The sequence below is a fragment of the Zalophus californianus genome, chromosome 14 (genome assembly GCF_009762305.2).
Source record: "Zalophus californianus isolate mZalCal1 chromosome 14, mZalCal1.pri.v2, whole genome shotgun sequence".
Classification (NCBI taxonomy): Eukaryota; Metazoa; Chordata; class Mammalia; order Carnivora; family Otariidae; genus Zalophus; species Zalophus californianus.
The window spans coordinates 27,147,841-27,161,942 of NC_045608.1; the positions used below are offsets into that span (position 1 = coordinate 27,147,841).

The window sequence follows — 14,102 nt, forward strand, 5'->3', positions numbered from 1 at the left end:
AGAAGTAAAAGTACAACCAAGAGAAACACAAACATGCCTGTCCCCCTCCCCCTTCTGTCTAGGGATCCTGCAATGACAGCAGACATGCATTCTCAGCTGGGGAGGGCACCTCCTTCCTCTTTAGGGGGGCTCAGCTTAGGGTCTTCCAGCAGGGCTACCAAGGGGTCGGCCAAGAGCCAGGGTAGAAGCAGGGCCCCACAGGCTTAGTGAGGATCAGCATCTCCCAAATGGGGATCCCACTCTGCCTGGCATTAGTCCCTGTCCCCTTTCCTCAGTGCATCTCCCTGGGAGGGCGTTTCCATATTTCCCCCATCTTACAGAAGAGCCTTGGAGGCTCAGGGGGCCCCCTCTTGTCAGGTTACACAGCTGCAGAGCTGCTTTCTCCCACAGTCTTCTGGGCTGCCCCTCTGGGAGAGTGGGAATGAAAGGTGGTCTTATCCATGTCTGCCTCTGTCTGACACTCCTTTGTTTCCCTGAGTCCAACGATGATGTCAAAGGAAGGGCACGGCCTTCCTGGGTGCAGGAGGAAATGACCAGAAGCATTCCCAGGCAGGCAGAAGGATTGAAGCCACTAGCATTTAGTTTCCTTGGGGAATTGGGGACTTGGGTCCAGAGGGTTCCACCAAGCTGGCCCTGGGGCTGAAGGCAGGAGACCTGGGCGGAGGGCGGGTTGCTGCCTTATCCTCACAAAACGGGGGGGGGGGGCTAGTGCTGCAGCTGTGGTGTGCACACACACACCACTCTCATGCGTGGAAGGCTTCTGGCCTAAGTCTGGGAAAGAAATTGTTCCTTACTCAACCATTTTTTATTTTTTATTTTTTTTAAAGATTTTATTTATTTTATTTGAGAGAGAGAATGAGAGAGAGAGAGAGCACATGGGGGTGAGGGTCAGAGGGAGAAGCAGACTCCCTGCCGAGCGGGGAGCCCGATGCGGGACTCGATCCTGGGACTCCAGGATCATGACCTGAGCCGAAGGCAGTCGTTTAACCAACTGAGCCACCCAGGCACCCTACTCAACCATTTTTTAAAAGATTTTATTATTTAAAAAAATTTTATTTATTTGAGAGAGTGAGAGAGATAGAGCATGATCGGTAGGGTGGGGCAGAGGGAGAAGCAGACTCCCCGCAGAGCAGGGAGCCCAACGTGGGGCTCGAGCCCAGGACCCTGGGATCATGACCCGAGCGGAAGTCAGGCGCTTAACCAACTGAGCCACCCAGGTGTCCCTCAACCATTTTTTAAAGATTTTTTTATTTTTAAGCAATCTCTACACCCAACTCGGGGCTGGAACTCACAAGCCTGAGATCAAGAGTTGCAGGCTCTACCCACTGAGCCGGCCAGGCGCCGCCCATCTTTACCATTTTTAAGTGTATAATTCAGTAATGTTAAGTACATTCATACGGTCGTGCAACCAATTTCCCAAGTTCTTTTCATCTCGCAAAACTGAAACTCTGTACCCATTAAACAACTCCCCATACCTCTTCCCTCAGCCCCTAATAACCTTCGATCTACTTTCTGTCTCTGAATTTGACTACTCTAGGGATCTCCTATAAGTGGACTCACACAGTAAATTTGTCTTTTTGTGTCTAGCTTATTTCACTGAGCATGATAAGGTCCTCAGGGTTCAGCCTTGTTGTAGCAGGTATCAAATCATCCTTCCTCTTTAAGGCCGAGTAATATTCCCCTGGATGGATAGACCACATTTTGTTTACCCATTCATCCATCAGTGGACACGGGTTGGTTCCACTTTCTTGGCTATTGTGAATAATGCTGCTATGAACATGGGTGTGTAAATCTCTCTTCTCAGCTCTCACAGTGTTTCAAACTGTCAGGTGCCTGTGAGCGCACAACCCCAAATGGAGCCTGAGGACAATGAACAAGAAAACCGCTCCTGCAAGGGAGGCGAGCCTGGCCCCTCCCAGCTCCTGGACACAAGTTGGGAGGCTGGGGGGGCTGCCCATGGACCGAGGGGGTAGGGACAAGAATGTTTTACACACATTGGAAGGGCAACAGCAGTTCAGCAAGAGAAGAGAAACTTCAATCCACCTACTTTCAAATTTAAAGACAATGTAATTCCATAAGAACCCAATGAGAATTATGCTAACCATATTGTTCCGTCACTTTTTTTTTTTAAAGATTTTATTTATGTGACAGAGAGATACACAGCCAAAGAGGGAACACAGCAGGGGGAGCGGGAGAGGGAGAAGCAGGCTTCCCGTGGAGCAAGGAGCCCAATGCGGGGCTCGATCCCAGGACCCTGGGATCACAACCTGAGCCGAAGGCAGATGCTTAAGGACTGAACTACCCAGGCACGCCCCCCCCCTTTTTAAAAGATTTTATGAACAAGCAGGTTTTGACCCTCCTCTGTTATGTGGCCTCTGTGCTGGGCTCCAGGCATTTGTACCACACACTGGCTAGATCCATTAGAATAGAGGAAGATGTTGACCCTGAGCTGCCGAGGCTATCTTTGCTAATTCTGACCCTGGGACACTGGGGTAGGTGAGAAGGAGGGGATCCTCATCAGTGGCAACAGCAGAAGCAAAGGCCCTGAGGCATGAGAACAATGAATGATTGAATATTTGGGGACACTCAGGGAGCAGGGGCACAGGCAGGGGAAAGAGATTGGGGATAGGTACCTACCAGCTGGTGGGGGCCCCTCCCTCTCCTGGAAGGGCTTCCAAGTCCCTGGGAGCTTCCCGCCGCCGCCACCAGGGGGCAGCCTGGGTGCACCAAGGGTTGCTCCCCAGGGACTGTGCACCAGAGCTGCCTGGGTCCACACCTGTCTTTTCAGGGTAAGCAGGGTAAGCAGAAACGTCTCTTTGACCCTGCAGGCCTGGGTTTCAGGCCCTACCCATCCCTGTCCTCTCCCTCCCCTGTCACCAAAACACCCTGAGGAGGCCCTCCTCCCTACCTACAGTGGTTATCCTTCTGGGCACCCCAGATCCACAGCAGGCCTGGCAAGTCTGACACCCAGCTACAGGGAAGCCCCTCTCTTCAGAACTCTTCTTCCAGGGCTGTTCCTGCAAATCATGGTTTCCTCGAGGCCATGGGAAGTTTGAGTGAAAGAGTAAAGAGGCACGAGGCCTGGGCGCCTGGGTGGCTCAGTTGGTTAGGTGACTGCCTTCAGCTCGGGTCATGATCCTGGAGTCCTGGGATCGAGTCCCGCGTCAGGCTCCCTGCTCGGCGGGGAGTCTGCTTCTCCCTCTGAACTTCCCCCCTCTCATGCTCTCTATCTCTCATTCTCTCTCTCTCAAATAAACAAATAAAATCTTAAAAAAAAAAGAAAAACATCTAAAATTTAAAAGAAGAAGCACGAGGCCTGGTGCTCTAGAGGAGGCAGGGCCATGAGTGGTGGAGCCGCTGGCCCGCAGAACCCAGCCAGCTAGGTCCGAACCCTGGCCTGCCAGTGGACAGCTGGGAGGCTGCTCTGAACCTGGTTCTTCACCTTTGGCAGGGCCGGGGGTGGGGCAGGATGTTATACTGAGCAGGTCATACGTACAGAGCACTCAGCCGAGGGTCAGGACCCCAAGGAGGACCAAAAAACCTGGTAAGGACACAGGTGGCAGGGGCTGATGGGTCTGGGTCCAGCTTGCTTCCCGCCAGGGCACCGAGAACCTGAAGACTTTGAGCAGAGGCACAGTGACACCATGCAGGTCTAGCGAGGTGGGCAGGCTAGGAAGGAGCAGGTGCCTGGTTGTGGCCTGTACTGGGGCCCCTCCCCAACTGACCAGACCACTTGGAGGCCCGAAGCCTGTCCAGGCCTGCCCAGGAGGGGCTGGGGGGTGGGAAGCCCAGCTGGCCAGAGGGCAGAGGAGCCCATGAAGTGGGCAAAGGGGCAGCATCCGAAGAGCCTGAAGAGTTCTGGAATAAGGGTCACCAAGCCTGTCCTGGTGCTGTCCACTTCTGCCCAGGGGCCTCTGGTCAGGGCAAGTCTCGGCACCTCACCAGCCCTCCTCCCATAGAGGAAAGGCTTTCGGCTTTTGGTTATTTCTCATCAAGGACCTTGTTTCCTGCTCCTGCTCCCCACAATATTGGTATGGGTTACCCCGATTCACAAATGAGAAGAGAAACCAGTGGCAAGAGAAAAACAGTTGCCACAAAAACAGAATGAAGATGCCCAAGGGACCCCTTCCAGCCTTTTCCAAGGCCCACCTGCCATAGGGACCCCCATCCAGCTAGAGCCAATCCGTCCCCTCTCTACCTTTCGGTGACCCGCCCCTCTTGCCCTTTTCCATTGTGCATGTTTCAGAATATCGGGACACAATAAAAAAAAACCTCAGAGATACTTCCAAGGCCCATCTTAAGCTCATTCCACCTTTTCGTCACGCCCTCCTGTGCCTGTCTCACCCCAGTGGAAGTTGGATGGGTGGGGGCCTGTAGAACACACTGGGCCAACCCTGGTCTTGTGAAACTAGGTGGAGCTGGCTCCAGGAACCTGGGCACAGAGGTTCCTGGGGCCATGGGGGCGCTACTGACAGCTCCCCAGGCTCCCCAGGGGCAGCCAGCCTCCGGGCACAGCCCCACTTGCCACTGTCCCAGGAGGTGGGTGGGGGCTGCAGTGGGTCTATTCTGGGCTGCAATGCTCTGTATTTGCAGGTCCCCCCTCTCTCAAAAGCCCTGGTGTCTTGGGCGACTGGGTGGCTCAGTTGGTTAAGCGACTGCCTTCGGCTCGGGTCATGATCCTGGAGTCCCGGGATCAAGTCCTGCATCGGGCTCCCTGCTCGGCGGGGAGTCTTCTTCTCCCTCTGACCCTCCCCCCTCTCATGCTCTCTCTCTCTCTCATTCTCTCTCTCAAATAAATAAATAAATAAAGTCTTAAAAAAAAAAAAAGCCCTGATGTCTGATACCTGGCTATAGGCCCGTGTGCCCCATTGTGCCCTGAACCCCCAGGTAATCTCCCTTAAAATCCTCTGGTAAATGACCACCTGGCAGGCTGTGCCTGCCTAGCTGGACCTCTAGGACATTGACCTTAGCCTGGGGGACTGCACTGGCCACACCCCTTGGCTAGACAGTGCCCTCTCTGGGGCTTGGCCCCTCTTGCTCAGCCTGAGAGTGGGGTGGGGGCTGAATCTGAATCCTGGATCGCCCACTTCCAGTTGGGAAACCTCAGGCAGTTTTTTGATTCTCAGCCTCAACTTCCTTTTCCCTAGAATTGGCCTTCCCGGCTGGGCTGCTCTGCCCCTTCGGCCAGCTCACTCCAAGGTGTCCTTCAAAAGTGCCCTCTATCCTGTCTCCCGGGGCAGCTTCTCCATCCCGCCCCACCGGCACTGGATTTAGCTGCCCCTCCCAGGTGCCTGAACAGCCCCCCCCCACATAATCCCTGTAAATGAGTAAATTACCCATTCATTTCACTGCCTCTCCCATCAGCCTGGGTCTAACTGCATGTTGCACCCTCAACACCAGCATCTGGACCCGGTGTGGAGTTGGCATCAGGGTCTGTGGGCCAGCACATTCCTAAATTTAGGACAGGGGCACCAACTGGCCTGTAACCAAGACCGGCTCAAGAAAGTGTTGGCCTGGGGCCATCCATGGGTGCTTCCCAATAAGAATTGACCTTTATGGGCCCTCACCATGTGCCTTAGCTCACGTCCTGCTGTCCTGCTCTCGGCAACCCTATGCAGATGGTGTAATTATTTCTCCCTTTTACAGATGGAGAAACTCAGGCTCAGAGAGAGGAGGTCATTCATCAAGGTCATTCGGCTGGTAACAGAGCCGGGGTCTGAGCCCAGGTGTGTCCCTTTGCCCCTTGCCCTTATCTGAAGGATTCCTTCCCCCCAGCCTGGGGGCAGGGCCTGGGTCTAGGGAGGTGAGTATAGGGAGGAATAGTCAGGAATTCAAATTGGTAGAGCCGGTGGGTGGGTGGGTGGGGGGAGGGCAGGAGGTGCTGGGGAGTGGCCAGTAGTTAAGGCTTGGGCAACAGGGTGCTCTTCAGAGCTTCAGCTTCGGGAAGGGAGGGGACAGTGGGGCAGGCAAAAACCTGCTGAGCCAGAAGTGCCCAAGGGTCTCCAGGGGGAGGCAGAGGGAAGGTGGTTGGGAGCTGAGGCCAGCAAAGCACCCCAGGGTGGTGGGCCAAGGGGAAGAATTGGGCACTGAGGCCCCACCCCAGAACCATGGGAATTTAAGGAGAAAGAGGCCTCAGAGGGGGCAGGGGCCGCATTTTCTAGAAGGAGGGAGTGGTCAGTATCCACAAGGTCATGCAAGATAAGAGTCACTGGGCCCAGCCTCCCTCGTGACTGTGACCAGAGGCTGCTGTCGCCGCCCAGGGGCTTCCGTGTACTGGCCATGAGGGAGCTGGCCCCCTCCCCCACTGCTCCAGGAAGCCTCACTGAACCTGACGATGAGGGAAGGCTCCCCAAAAGAAAACTGCAAAGTTGGAATTTGGAAATTCCAAGCCCTCCCCACAGGGCAGCCTTGGTCCACTGCTACACCTCTTGCTACTCAGGCAGCGCCCCCAGGAGGTTCCCAGTGCTCCAGGACCCTGTTCCCTGCTGAGATTCAGGAGGAGACCGCCCTCTCAGCTCCTGCCCCCCTCAGCTGCCGGAGAGGAACCTCACTAAGGAAATTACCTCACCTTATGCCCACCTTTGCCCTGGGATACTTTCTCTGCCCACTTTTCCCCCTCTCCTCATCTGCTGAGGCTCTGTGGGGCTTCTGCCTCCCCTTCCCAAGCCAGTGGAGGCAGATACAGCTATCAGCCCCATTTTACAGGTGGGGAAATTAAGGCTAATAGAGGTCTGTACTAGGGCAGCTGGCTGGTCACCGTTAACAGCTAGGATTTGGATCCAGGTCCGACCTTTCCTCGGGCTTTCCCCAGAAGCACGGGCCCACCAACGTTCATTTCCACCTTGCTTATCACAGAGCCATGACTGGGCCTCCTTCACCCATGCATTCTGTGGGGCCAGCCACTGATCAGGCACAGCGGTCAGAGCGTCCTGCAGAAAGACCCCAGAATAGACCCCGCCAGTCTAATGGTGGAAGCAACCAAGAAGCCAAAGGGCTTAATGGGAGGTTAATCAGAAGGGCCTGAGTGGGCTTGCAACCAAGTAGGACACAGGCAGAGTTTTCCAAGAAAGGGAGGCCTCACTGAAATCTTTCTTTTTCTTTATTTCATAATGTTTTTTTTTTAATAATAACAAAAGTAATACATAGAGGAAGGCCAACAATACAGGGGATTAAATGTGGAGTTAAATGAGAAGGCTCCCCCCTCCCCCTCCCCCATTTCCCTTCCTCCCCCGAGACTCCTGCCCCAGCTTTCTTTCTTTTTTTTTTTAAAGATTTTATTTATTTATTTGAGAGAGAGAGAGAATGAGAGACAGAGAGCACGAGAGGGAAGAGGGTCAGAGGGAGAAGCAGACTCCCTGCTGAGCAGGGAGCCCGATGCGGGACTCGATCCCGGGACTCCAGGATCATGACCTGAGCCGAAGGCAGTCGCTTAACCAGCTGAGCCACCCGGGCGCCCCTGCCCCAGCTTTCTGTAGGGATTTCTTTTTTTAATCTTTTTTAATTTTATTTTATTTATTTATTTATTTGACAGAGAGCGACACAGTGTGAGAGGGAACATAAGCAGGGGGAGTGGGAGAGGGAGAAGCAGGCTTCCCGCTGAGCAGGGAGCCCGATGCCGGGCTCGATCCCCACGACCTGAGCCGAAGGCAGACGCTTAACGGCTGAGCCACCCAGGCGCCCCAGGGATTTCTTTTTTTAAGATTTATTTATTTATTTTAGGGAGAGGGAGAGAGAGGAGAGAAAGTGCATGTGCATGGTGGTGGAGGGGCAGAGGGAGAGAGAATCCTGGAGAAGACTCCCTGCTGAGCTTGGAGCCTCAAGTGGGCTCGAGGTGGGGCTCCATCCTAGGACCCTGAGATCATGACCTGAGCTGAAATCAAGAGTTAGCCCCTCAACTGACTGAGCCACCCAGGTGCCCCATACTTTAGGGATTTACAAGCATAGATAGAATGGAAACACAATGTTTAAAAAACCATCAATGTGATTACATCATTCATAGTGTTCTACATCTTCCTTCTTCCACTTAGCAGAATGTCTGTAAACTTCTCCCCCTTCTTGGCCAGTGTGCCTGGTGACAGTGTCACTGCCTTCAGCTGGGTTCCAGGGCTGTCTTGCCTTCCCTGCAGCTTCCCTGGGTCGCTGGGGGAGCAGACTCCCCCACACGCTTCTAGTGCAAGTATGTTCAAGACTCCTGCCGCTGCCCTGGGCTCACAGTGCTCCCTGTCTCTTGGTTCTTATCACATCCCATGGTCCCATGTGCTTGGCACCTGCTCTGCCAGCCTCCTCTGGGTGTTTCAGAAAGCCCTCTCCCCCTTCAGGAATTTGTATGTGCTGCTCCCCTGCCTGGCCTCACCTTACCTCTCACTCCAGTTCACGAGTGCTCCAAACAACAAGGACTGTACAGATGCCTGTCCCCATCCTAGGCACTTTCGGCAGCAGTGAAGAGTGGATGATGGTGGCTTGCACAGAGTACTCATTCTGGTGAGGGAGAGAGAGGTGAGCAAAGAAGCACATACTCAATAAGGTCTTCGAAGATGGTGCAAGACCTGGGAAGGGGATAGGGAGCGAGGATGGAGAGTGAAGGGCAGCTATGTGAGAGCAATCAGGAGCACCAGCCTAGCTCAGTTGGTAAAGCATGTGACTCTTGATTTGGGGTTGCAAATTTGAGTCCCATGTTGGGTGTGGAGATTACTTAAAAAAATAAAATCTTTGGGGTGCCTGGATGGCACAGTGGGTTGGGCACCTGACTCATCAGGCCCTTCCTGGGGCTCCGTGCTGGGCATGGAGTCTGCTTGGGATTCTCTCCCTCTCCCTCAGCCCCTCCTCCTGCTCTCTTTGTCTCTCTCAAATAAAATAAAATCTTTAAAAGCATTATTTATTGGGCGCCTGGGTGGCTCAGTTGGTTAGGCGGCTGCCTTCGGCTCGGGTCATGATCCTGGAGTCCCGGGATCGAGTCCCGCATCGGGCTCCCTGCTCAGCGGGGAGTCTGCTTCTCCCTCTGACCCTCTCCCCTCTCATGCTCTCTCTCTATCTCATTCTCTCTCTCAAATAAATAAATAAAATCTTTTAAAAATAAAATAAAATAAAATCATTATTTATTTGAGAGAGAAAGAGCATGAGTGGGGGAGGGGCAGAGGGAGAGGAAGAAGCAGACTCCCTGCTGAGCGGGAGCCCGACATCCCAGGACCCCAAGATCACCACTTGAGCCGAAGTCAGATGCTTAACCTACTGAGCCACCCAGGTGCCCCTACAAATAAAATCTTTAAAAAAGAAAGAAAGAAAGAGCAATCAGAGGAAGTCGCACTAGGAGCAACATTGGAGCTGGTGCTGAAACATGGCTTTCCAGGCAGAGGGAGCAGCATAGGCAAAGTCCCTTCCTTGGCCCCACAAACCAGAGCACTCAGTTTCCCTGTTATGACTTCGCAAAGCAGACTGCACGTCTCCTTGCCCAGATCCAACCCTTCTCTGAGTATTCCCTCATGTTCTCCCTTGTCCATGGTCTTCCAGGGCCAGGGACCACCACTGTGCTGTTCACCAGCATGGTGCCCACCACACTGACCTCAATGGTGTCAGCAACTGTCGACTGAATGACAATGGAGGGTGTGGCTTCTCTTGGGCTCAGGGTGTCTGGCTCAGCCTGGGTCCGTTAGATGGCAAAATGAGGGGAGGTGGGTAGTGAGGAAGCCTCTTCCCACCAAGGCATGGCCTTTGCTCTAGAGAATATCATGTTGGGGGACTTTTCTTAATTAAAAAAAAAGGGATTGACTGATTGATTTAAAAAAGATTTTACTTCTTTGAGAGAGTGCATGCACATGTGAGCAGGGAGAGGGACAGAGGGAGAGAGAGAATCTCAAGCAGACTCCTTGCTGAGCTTGGAGCCAAGGGGGGCAGAGCTCAATCCTCCCCCCACCCCTCAACCCCTAAGATCAAGATCATGACCTGAGCCGAAATCAAGAGTTGGCCGCCGGGGATGCCCCTGGGTGGCTCCGTTGGTTAAGCGTCTGCCTTTGGCTCAGGTCATGATCCCAGGGTCCTGGAATCAAGTCCTGCATCGGGCTCCTTGCTCAGCAGAGAGCCTGCTTCTCCCTCTGCCTGCTGCTCCCCCTGCTTGTGCGCCCATTCTCTCTCTCTCTCTCAAACAAACAAATAAATATTTAAGAAAAAAGATGAAGAAAACCTTATTTAACAAATAAAAAATAAAAAGATTCGGCCACTCACCCGACTGAGCCACCCTAGTGCCCCTATTTATTTATTTGAGAGAGAAAGAGAGAGGTCAGGGGCAGGAGCGGTGGGAGAGGGAGAGAGAAACCCAAGCGGACTCCTCCACTCCAGAGGAGCCCACCACAGGGTTGGACCTCAAGACCCTGAGATTACCACCCTAGATGAAACCAAGAGTCAGTTGCTTAATCGACTGCACCCCCAGACGCCCCGGGGGACTTTTCTTCAGATGGGGTACTGTTTTAAAAGGCAGGACCAAGCTCTTGCCTATCAGAGGGGCTTGGGTTTGAGCTTAGCTGTGTGACCCTGAGCAGGTGACCTTAACCTCTTTGAGCCTCAGTTTTCTCATCTATAAAATGGGATTGTAATAGCATCCTTCTCATAGGTGGTGGTGAGGAACAACACGCCCATGTGTGTACAGTGCTTTGCTCACATGTAGAGTAAGGACTCAATGTTGGGCGCCAATAACAGCAACCAGGAATTGGGTGGGGCTGTTGTACTTAAAAGAGTGATTCTGCTTCCCAATCGAGTGACCTGAACACCAGGTTTCTGCAGTGCCACTCTGCCTCCTGTGTGTACCACTCACATTACATCCTTTGTGACAGGGAATGAATGTACCCTAAATAATTTGGGAAGCAGCAGATAGGGTGCTTTGTGGTAGGAGAGAACAGGGTGGGAGTTGGGAGGAAATTCATTCATTCATTCATTTGACTTTTTAGTTGACCATCTATTTGGTGGCAGGCATGAGCTGGGTACTGGGTCTACAAGAATGAACAAGACCAAGTCTTCCTGCTGTGGAAGGGCAACTGCCCTTCAGGGGCATCAGGACTTTATCAGAGTGAGCAGGCTGGGGTCAGGGGAGACTTCCTGGAGGAGTTGATGTCTGAGCTGAGTAGGAGTTGGCCAGGTGGAGGTGGGAGAAGGAGGAAGGGTGGCAGGCGGGAGGAGCCCTGGATGCTAATGCCCAGAGGTGGGAGGAAAAACCTTGGCATGTACAGGAACGGAGAGTTTGCCAATGTGGCTTGAGCTTGGGATGGGGGGAGGTGAGGTGTGATTTTACACGGGATATACTTACACCAAAATATTATCGGTTGTTTATCTGAAATTCAGATATAACGAGGCATCCTGTATTTTTTATGTTTGTTAAATGTGGCTGTCATGTTAAGAAGCTGTGATTTACCCTTTTGGGATATTTTGTATCATTTGTTTTCCTTTTGTTGTTGTTTTATAATCGAGAAAAGATGATGGTAAAAGTGGCAAATTAGCCTTACCGTCCTTACTTGATCCATACTACATGACATAACAATCATAGCTACTTTAGCCAGGGCTTGCCAGAGCCTGATTCTGTGTACTCTATCTGCCAGTTTCATCTTAATCAGTCCTCAAAAGAGCTCCATGGGCAGGTGTTGTTATGATTCTCAAATGACTAATGAGGAAAGATGATCAGAGAGGTTATCTCCCATGCTAGACAACACAGAGGGAGCTGGAGTACAAAATATACCTAGTTCTCAATGGCTCTCCTGTCCCCACTACCGTGTGGTTTTTATATTTCCATACTACCTTCCACCCAAATAGAGTTTTACAGGGTTGCTATCAGTGTGAACAAAATCTTGAAATCTGCTATTTTTACTTACTATATCGAAAACTTTCCCCTCAAGTTTCAAAGTTTAAGTTAAACTTATTTACTATTGCACTGGAAGCATGCTTGGATTTTATAAAGTGCTTGGCAGGAAATGGGCTTGGCAGTCAGCATGGAGGTGGGGAGACCATGTAAGCCTGCTCAGGACAGAGATGGTGGGGGTCTAGTTCAAAATGATTTAGAAATCCTTCCCCCCAACCAGGACTTTTTTTTTTCTTTTTTGTTTCTTTAAATATTTTATTTTTAGGGGCGCCTGGGTGGCTCAGTTGGTTAAGTGACTGCCTTCGGCTCAGGTCATGATCCTGGAGTCCCGGGATCGAGTCCTGCATCGGGCTCCCTGCTCGGCAGGGAGTCTGCTTCTCCCTCTGACCCTCCCCTCTCTCATGTGCTCTCTCTCTCTCTCTCATTCTTGCTCTCAAATAAATAAAATCTTAAAAAATAAATAAATAAATATTTGATTTTTAAGTAATCTCTACATCCAACGTGAGCTCAAACTCACCACCCTGAGATCAAGAGTCCCATGCTCCATTGACTGAGCCAGCCAGGTGAACCTCTTTCTGATTTTAAAGGGAATATGTACTAAGTATGGAAAACTTGGAATGTTCGGGGAAAGTTAAAGAAGCAGGAATAACAAAACCTTAACTGGCAGGATATGAATTGCTACACCATATGGGGGAATACCTGCCAGGACCTTTTCAAACTGAAAATGCCCACATATCATTTAACCCATAGATTCTATTTCTAGTAAACTATTCTGCACAAGTGAAGGCAGGAGAACATAAAGATATATAGTCAATGACTTTAAAAAATTGTTTATTTTTTTAAAGATTTTATTTATTTATTTGAGAGAGAGAGAGAATGAGAGACAGAGAGCACGAGAGGGAAGAGGGTCAGAGGGAGAAGCAGACTCCCCGCTGAGCAGGGAGCCCAATGCGGGACTTGATCCCGGGACTCCAGGATCATGACCTGAGCCGAAGGCAGTCGCTTAACCAACTGAGCCACCCAGGCGCCCCCAAAATTTGTTTTTTTAAAGCACCAACTGTAAGAATCCTGAATAGCTATGATTTTTTTTTAAGATTTTATTTATTTATTTGAGAGAGTGAAAGATCGAGAGAGAGAGAGCACAAGTGGGAGAGGCGGGAAGGGGCAGAGGGAGAGGGAGAAGCCATCTCCCCACTAAGCAGGGATCCGACGTGGGGCTCAACCCCAGGAGCCTAGGATTATGACCTGAGCTGAAGGCAGATGCTTAACCGACTGAGCCACCCAGGCGCCTCCTGAATAACTATGATTAAGGCAAGTGTTTACAGAACCCTGGAATCTGTCAGCTATTAAAAAGTGAATTTATGTGATACGAACTAGAAAGATATGTGATAGCTTCTTAGGGACAAAGAGCAAATGTCTTGTAAGTTCTAAAGTGACTTACAGTTTATATAGTATATTATTATTATTAATTTTTTTAATTTTTTTAAAGATTTTATTTATTTATTTGAGAGAGAGAGAGAATGAGAGATAGAGAGCATGAGAGGGGAGAGGTTCAGAGGGAGAAGCAGACTCCCTGCTCAGCAGGGAGCCCGATGTGGGACTCGATCCCGGGACTCCAGGATCATGACCTGAGCCGAAGGCAGTCGATTAACCAACTGAGCCACCCAGGCGCCCCAATTATTAATTTTTTTTAAAGATTTATTTATTTATTTGTCAGAGAGAGAGCAAGAGATCACAAGCAGGGGGAGCAGCAGAGGGAGAGGGAGAAGCAAACTCCCTGCTGAGCAAGGAGCCCAATGCAGGACTCCATCGTAGGATCCTGGGATCATGACCTGAGTCAAAGGCAGACGCTTAACCGACTGAGCCATCCAGGCGTCCCTATATAGTATATTATTTTATACTTTCAAAAAAGTAAGGCCTTTTTTGTAACATGTGAACAGATACGTGTTGATGTCAGAGAAAGGAGTGAAAGTACATGTCAAACCATTAATGTTACTTCAGAGGACAGATGGGAGTGGGGAGGAAGGAGAATTAGGAACTTTATTTTTATTTTATTTTTTAAATTTAAAAATTTTTTTAATTTTAATTTTTTTTTTAATCAGGGGAAAGCGCGAACGCAGTCCCCCACTACCACAAATTATGCAGTCGAGTTTCCCACATTTGGGGAAATCGCAGGGGTCAGCACATCCGGAGTGCAATGAATAAGCCTTGCCCTGGGAAAACCACCTTCGTGATCATGGTATCTCCCCTGCCAGGTAAGTAC

The 14,102-nt window shown here is 51.0% G+C and overlaps 1 non-coding gene across 1 annotated transcript; it reads right to left on the reverse strand.

Moving 5' to 3' along the window:
* Positions 1–13,938: 13,938 nt before the first annotated feature.
* Positions 13,939–14,102, reverse strand: LOC113913424. Its single transcript, XR_003517207.1, has one exon. It is a non-coding gene; the product is annotated as a U1 spliceosomal RNA (small nuclear RNA).